The sequence below is a fragment of the Raphanus sativus genome, chromosome 3 (assembly GCF_000801105.2).
Source record: "Raphanus sativus cultivar WK10039 chromosome 3, ASM80110v3, whole genome shotgun sequence".
NCBI lineage: Eukaryota > Viridiplantae > Streptophyta > Magnoliopsida > Brassicales > Brassicaceae > Raphanus > Raphanus sativus.
The window spans coordinates 12195850-12204264 of NC_079513.1; the positions used below are offsets into that span (position 1 = coordinate 12195850).

Below are 8415 nucleotides of genomic sequence, written 5' to 3' on the forward strand. Positions count from 1 at the left end.
ACTAAGATTTTCTAAATCCATAAACCAATAATAATAGATTTTCAAAATTTTAAAATTCTTCTAGAATCTATCTACCAATAACCCCTCCAACTTATAATCTTTTATGCACCTCACAATACAAAGCGAATTATGTAGATAATTTGGTCATGCAATCTAAATTGTGCCCCGGCTAGCTAAAGTTCGAACTCATGTGTTGCTTTTCTGTGCTTTCAAATTTTCTACAAATTTTAACTACTGTTTCATCAAATATTTATTTTTGATTTACTATCTAAACTAAGCCTGGGCATTCGGGGTCCCAATCGGGTTTCAATTTTTTTGGTTTATTAAAATCAGCTCCATTTGGATTATTTGAAAGTTCGGTTCGAGACTGGTTCGGATTTTATTGGATTCGGTTCGGGGTTATTAAATCTTCAAAGAACTGGTACAACCCAATGTACTTTCGGATTCAGATCCCAATCGGTTATTCGGTTTAAAAATATTTGATTTCTACCTATTTTGTAACTAAACACTTAATTTGTACATTTTCTTAAACAAAACGTAAGTACAATCGATTTAAAAATAAGAAAAGAAGATCAACCATGATCATTCAAAATCAAACGAAATTAAACGAAAGAGAAACATATTTAGTGATAAAAATGAAAGCATAAAACGAAAAACCACATTTTCATGAAATGAGAAACATTGTTTTATGAAAACAAAATCTAAATTTAAATATTTCAAAATTCAACAGCCACCTTTAACTACCAATATTCATATAATAGAACCACCAACATTCATATAATAGATAAGTATTTGAGATGTGTAATATATCTTAATATATTTTGAATACATATTAGGAGTTGAGATCATGTTTGGTACAAGATCTTTATGGGGTTTTAAATGTTTCGGGTTCTATCGGATATCCATTTAGATTCGGATGATACACATAACCCCAAATACCATAAAACAAGATCATTCGGTATTTATGTCGGGTTCTTCATTTTTACCTGATCGGATTCGGTTCGGATTTTACTGTTCAATTTTTTTGCCCAGTCCTAATCTAAACTAGTTTAATAACTGTTTTATTTCTGTTTTAAATAGAAAGTTCTAATTTTACCACAAATTTGATTTCACTTTCCAAATTTATATTTAAAAGATGACTATTTTCATAAATATTTTAAATTTGTGTTGAAAAATGACTAAATTACTCTCTTAAATTATCTATAAAATTTTATAAATCTAAATGTATCCCTTAAATATTAAATCCTAAACAATAATACATAAACCCAAAATTTGAAGTTGTTTTTATTGACTTTTCTTTTTGAGAAATGGTATTCGACTTATAGTATTTCAATCACTTTTTAATATCATTTTTTCAATATAAAAACTCATAATTTATTAATATTTAAATTTGCAATTATTTTTGTTAAGTATTTTTCAATAGTTAGACAAAAATAAAAAAACTAAAAGAAATATTTTGATGATGAAATTACTATGTGAATATATAGTTTTATGATATTATTGAAAATGATTACTTAAAATTGCGAAATTATGTCTTTTATATTTTATTCAATTTGAGAAAAATTAATGACTAATTTATTTTTGTCATTAATTTTTGTATTTTAAAATATAGGTTAATTTTATTTATTAAATTATATTTAATACAACATAAATTATATATTATGTTCCGTATTAAATTGTTTTCTGGATCCGTCTCTGCCTAGAACTAAGATGTGTTATTAGGGCATGGAAAATGGTAGTTGGAGTATGAAGAGTTGTAATTTACGCAGAAACGCGAAGCTAAATGAACTTATTAGAGAGAAACTTTTAAATATTTGAAAGTTTTGGGGTGTTACTTTCGAAAAAAATAAAATCTCCATAATGTGATGCAATGATAGCAATAGAATGAAGGGGAAAGGAGAGGGCTAACAATATATTAAAAACAGAGAAGAAAAACTCACTAATAAGCTCATTTAGTTTTTTAAATTACAATTCTTAAAAAATATTTAATTTTCTAATCTTTATTTAGTTTTATAATTTTATTGTTATTTTTTATTTGTTATGATTTTATGATTTTATTTTAGCGTTTTATGATTTTATGATTTTTTTTATTTGTTATAATTTTGTGATTTTTTTAAAAAAAATTATGATTTTATATTATTTAGAAAACTAACGCATCATCCAATTTTATCCTTAAATAAATCATTCAATCACTTTTTGACTAGATGAACAAATAAGCCAAATTGTATGTTTTTGTATAAAGATATCGAATTGAAGATCTATACTTGTCATGAGAAAAAGTCAAAGATCTAAAATGTCAAGTAAGCCAAATTAAAAAAACTTTTATGTGATTCCCTATATTTCTGAAAATATACATATAAACTTTATAAATTAATATTGTTTTTTTATTTTATAAAAATATATATTCTGAAATAAAATAAACCAAAAACATTTTTTTAGTAAACTAATACAATTTTGTAGTTTCAGTATTATTAATTTATAAAGTTTTTTCCGTATGTTACATTTTCACTAGTTTACATATGTAAAGGAAAAAAAATAATTGCAAAATTATATTACATTAAAATATTACTATCATATACTCAAATTTTAAAATATAACCGTTAGAAACGCGTCTTCACCATCTATATCAGTTAATTAAAAAAACGTTAAGAATCATGCGTCTGTCAATTTATTTCCACATTGTTCCCAATTTATATTTTGTAACTTGGGCTCTCAATACGCAATTTCTTTTTTTTTGTCATAGGAAGAAATCTCTCGATCGGCTCCTCGAAGATTTGCAAATTCGGAAAAATCAATTACGATGTTAGATTAGTAAGTGGTTCTCTCTCTCTCTCTCTGTAAGACGTGAATCTGTTGGAGGATTCCAGAGTTTTCGAGTACTATTTGATCGCCATTTAACTTCTGAGTTTCCATATTTTCATGAACCGTTCAATCTTTTTTTCTTCTTGATTAGATTGTTTTTGGTTTTCTTTTGAAGGTTGATTCCGCCTGAAACACGATGTGATTGATTGGGTTTCTCATCACTCGTCCTCGCCGTCTCTGTATCGGTTAATTAGGGTTTTGTAAGGTTCGTGTTGATCCTTCATATGTTTCGCGATTTCAATTTTCAAAGTAAAAAATTATTTGAAGTGATCTTTGGTTTAGGGTTCCCGTTTTCGTTTAGAAAACTTGTAGTCTATCTCTCTGCACTCGTCGTTTCTACATTCTCTGAGATTAGCTATTAGTTTAAAAAAAACCATCTTATGTGCGCCCTTCATGCATACACTGTCTGTTTCTATTGTCTGTAAAAAGATCTGTTTATCTTCACTAAATGCCATAGATTTGTGTGTTTAAATTCATAGATTTCACGAATCCCAAACGGTTGCAAGTGTATAGGAATGTCAGATACATTCTCTTGTATAAATCTCTAGCACACAAGTGTCTGAACATGTGTTTTGGGGGTTTGATGAACAGATGACAGTATCGCTTGAGGAAGAAGAAACTCACTTGCCTTTCTTTTTCCGCCAGAGTTGCTGCTTTTACATTCCTGGGAAGCTTACTCTGCGTGAAACCATCATCGCCTAGGTAAAATGCTCTGTCTATGAAACAAAAATGCAAGTTTTTTTTTTTGTTTTTCCAAAGACAACACACATTAGATCAGTTATAATTCGATGACATCGCGTTTTGAAATCCAAAGAGATCATTGGCAAGCACTAACCTAATAGTGTTCTGTCCTATTATTATCCGGGTACATTGTCCCGTAAGGAATCTTTTGGTTGGTATTGTATGACTAAAGAAGAATGTTAATGGCGATGGCATATAAGACTCAGAATCTATTGGTTGGTAGTGCATGCTGAATAGTCTTAAGACAAAGGCTATATGGGGATTGAGAGAAAATGACCCACGGCTTAGTAAATGTCCTTGGATGGAAAAACGACCGATGGCATGAATAAGACTCGTTGGATTAGAAAAATGACCAACAGCTTAAAGATGTCTTGAGACAAAAGACTTTGAACGGCAAAGAGGTACTTGTCCCGTAAGGAATATTTTGGTTGGTAGTGCATGTTCAATAGTCTTAAGACAAAGACTCTAAACCACAAAGAGGTACATTGTCCCGTAAAGAATATTTTGGTTGGTAGTGCATGCTCAATAGTCTTAAGAAGACAAAGACTGTATAGAGATGAGAGAAAAATGACCCACGGCTTGGTAAAAGTTCTTGGATGGAAAAATGACCAATGCTTAAAGATGTCTTAAGACAGAGACTCTGAACCACAAAGTTGGATGGGTTGGTTTACGATTTGTTAGATGGAAATAAAAAACGACCAACAGCTGAAATAAGCTTAAGAGAAAAGTCTGAAACAAAAGTCTTTTACACAAAAGACAGTATGGGGTTGCTTAGAAAAGAGTCTTTGGTGGAATAAAAGAGTTCAAACAGTACAAACGTCTCTTGGCAAAGACAAAAGCGGTTGGTATTTAGATATGCTGAATGGAAAAAAAAAGACCAGTGGCTCAGAAACAAAAGGTCCGTAGAAGGAAAAAAGACAGGCAAAAGAGGGGAAAATAAAAAACGACCAACGGCTTGATGAAGTGTTGAAAGACTATGACCCGCAAGGCGTAAAAAACTGTCTGCTTGTCAAATACAAGGCTTAAAAAATCGAAAACAGTTTCTGCTTTATAAAAAGTCAAGACAAATAGTATGAGTTGGTTTTTGTAATTTGGCAGATGGAAGGGATGAACAATTATTGTCCTTAATGAAGAGCTGATACAAAAACAACTAATGTAAGTCTTTTGACAGAGGCTGCTAACGATAAAGATGGAAACATTGGCCAACGGCTTACAAAAAGAAGGGCTGAGAGAATACTTGGTGGATGCAGAAAATGACACAGAGCTTAATAAAAGTCATAAGACAAGACTTGTGGATGGTAAGACAACTAACACTTGCTGTACAAAATGATACCCAAACGGCTTAAAGAAACCAACTGCTTAGACATTCTAATGACTATGAATCAAACACAGATTCTTATTTAACCATGCGGCTTAGAAGTCTCTTGAGGAAGTCTATGTCATGGACTTGTTGGATGGTAGAAAACTACTAAAGAACTGACTTTCTGTGTTTTGATAAAAGACCAACGGCTTTAAAAACTCATAAGGCAAAGTTTCTTGACAATATGAATCGACAACAGGGTTTTACGAAACCACATGCCTTAGGAGTCTTCTTCAAACTAATATGGCTTGGTTTTGGTATAGTAACCAATAACTTTAAAATGTCTCAAGGGAAAGACTATAGGTGGAAAAACAAACTCACGGCTCAAATGAAATAAAATCTCTCACGACTGCAAACTACAGATAGAGAACTGATTAGTTACTCTGCCAGACAACTTCAAATAGAAAGTCTCTCAACACACAGACTATGACCCATAAGGTTTAAAGAACTGTTTCTAAAAGACTGTTACGCTGGATGGAAATAATGACAACCTCATACTCTGAAATCAGTCTTAAACAGAGACTACCAATGGCTTAAAGAATCATAACACAAAGATTCTTAACAAAATATTATGAATTCAAAAGAGATTCTTACTTAACAGCTTAAATAAGGATTGTTGGATGTGGGCAAAACACGACTTAAAGATGTCCTAAGACAAGTCTCCGAAAAGTCCTTAGATGGATAAAAATGACTAATGGTTTATAGACTTGTTGTATGGTAAAAAAAACAACCAAGAGCTTAAGAGATGTCTTAACACAAAAGAATCTTAACTGAGAAGTTTCATTGCGATAACCACAAGGCTTATGAGTATAGAACGACTAATCAGTTAACTAGCGCTTAAGAAAGTCGTAAGGAAAAGAGACTGATTGAAAATCAAATCCTTACTCCACGGCTTAAGTGCTTGATGGGAATAAAGTACAAAATAGCATACAGAAGACGCTAGACCAACATCTTAAAAGAGTCTTAAGACAGAGACAGACATTATAATGGCTGAGATAATACTTGTTGGATGAAAGAAACGACAACCAGTTTTTTTTAAAAAAAGACTATGGACCAAAGCCATGGACGACAACCAGGCTTAAAGACCTGTCTCTGTTTAATAACCATAAGGCTAAAAGTAGACAAATATAGATGTATAGACCAATTGTCTGACCAGTAATAAGATAGAGCTCAAACAAAAAACTGCCATGGCTTTGCAATGTCTCTAGACAAAGACAGCCTACAGCTTAGAAATTCTAAGACAAAGACTTGTTGGACGGTAAAAACAACTAACCATTTGCCGTATACAAAAAGACCAACTGCTTAGAAGATTCTTATTTCCACTTGGCTTAGAAGTATGTTGAGAAAGTCTATACAACGGACTTGTCGGATGGTAGAAAAAAAAAACTAAAGGACTTGTTGTATTGATGAAAGGCCAACGGCAAAAAAAATCACACCGCAAAGTTTCTTGACAGTATGAATCTACAACAGAGTTTTATGTAATCACATGGCTTAAAAGTCTTTTGAAAAAAAGACTATGGGTCTGTTTTGGCAAAATGGACAACGACCTAAAAAGGTCTCAAGACAAAGACTATGAACCACAAGGTTTAAAAGTATACAAGAACAATAAGTTAGATGGATAGAACCACCAACACTTAAGACAAAGACAATGGAAGAATGACCAATTCATTGTCTAAAATCAGTGTTTAGACAGAGACTACGTACCAATCTTGAGAAAGAAGCATAGCACAAAGATTATTACCAAGTATTATGAATCTAAAAGAGAGTCTTCAGGTATATGCTTCAGAAGTAAAAGACTAGTTAATTCTGATTTTTTTTCAGGTATATGCTTCAGAAGGTGTTCAAAACATCAAAATATTTAGAGATTCTGAGAAGATTTCAAGTGTAGCAGACTTCAGTGACAGGTATATGCTTTTTAGACTTGTAATTAGTTTCTGAAATTCACAAGTATAAGAAACATATGTGAAATCTTGATTAATTTCATCATCACTAGAAACGTGCTTGAATAAACATCCAAAACTTTAACATATTTATGTGTTAGCCTTTATGCTTATGTGACAGCTTGAAGTATAAATGCCAATTTTGATTTTCGCAGGTATGTACTGCTGCTCTTATGGACGCCCAAAAAGATTTTTCTAACATGTATAAATCATAGGTGAAATATGGATTTGGTACCCTCTTTATATTGGCTAACTATGCATTTGAATCAACGATGCTCAAATAAAGCCTTTTAGTGCTTCAGAGTAACCACGTCTGTGTTACGTAGAAGAAAACATTGGTCACTTGAAACTCTACAGGTTAGTGGCCTCCTTTCATATCTCTGTTTTGATTCTCCAAGTTCCAAGTCTGATTTTGGTGTTGGCCTACTCATTTACTTTGATCTTGTAGGTCTATTTGCTTCTGCATCAACCTCAAATCCTATGTGGTATATCTCGGACCTCCATACTTTCTGCGCAATCACTTTAAAATACATAAATACATACATGAGTTTATATATGCATATATACGTACGTACTTTCATACTGTATACAGTCAAAATTGCTTACATACATCATTGTTTATTTGATTTCTTGATGTTCTGCTTCTTTATTGACTTTTCTGATTTATTGTTTCACTTCTTTATCTGCTTTATTGATTTGTTGTTTATTTGGTTCCTTGTGTGCTTGCTTCCTTGCTTTATGTGTGTTTTCGCTTGCTTCCTTATGTTCTGCTTTTGTTCTTCTTTGAATTTTTATTTGCTTACTTGGTTCCTTATATTATTTTGTGATTCCTGCTTACTTAACTGGCCTACCTCCCACAGAATTTTGTGATCTGATAATATCGACAATATTATCATTCTTTGATCATCTGTCTGTCTGAGAAACTGATTTTTAGATATCAATTGTTGCTCTAACATGAAGGAAGCCAATAACATCGTTTTGGTGCTTATTAGCAGTCCGCATTACAGGATTTTTGTTTAGTAAAAATGATTTTCAAACTGGCTATAGTTTGGAGTTTATTAACTGCTATTTTGGCCTAATCGCCAAGTAATCGCAAAACGATGAAGCCAAAGCCTCAAATCTCTGTTTGATCTTCTTTCTTCTTCACTTTACATTGAAAAGAAAACTGAAAGCAATTAACAGCTGTAGTCACTTTATGTATTCCTATAACCCATGGGGAGATACTGATCTTGTGAATGTTGATTGATAAAAGGTTGGCCAGACTATGTCTTATCCAAACCAAAATTAACCAGACGACAGTAAAACATTTGCTGACCTTCATTTTTTAGGTAAAGGTTAAAAACATACATAACATAATGCTAACCTTTTTAATCAGAATAGTTTGGACAAGTAGAATAGCTATAACTGCAATTAATCATCTTTTTGTAGATTGGAGATTATCTGGATGTGGCAATCTACTAGGAGGAGGTTTCTGTTTCTCGTTGTGAGATTTAGGTGTGTGTGGGGACAAGG

At 32.0% G+C, this 8415-nt stretch overlaps 1 long non-coding RNA gene across 1 annotated transcript; it reads left to right on the forward strand.

The window, feature by feature from the left end:
• Nucleotides 1-2672: 2672 nt before the first annotated feature.
• LOC108847436 (uncharacterized) lies at nt 2673-3817 on the forward strand. Its single transcript, XR_001948962.2, has 3 exons — nt 2673-2811; nt 2978-3067; nt 3454-3817. It is a non-coding gene; the product is annotated as an uncharacterized LOC108847436 (long non-coding RNA).
• Nucleotides 3818-8415: the final 4598 nt, after the last annotated feature.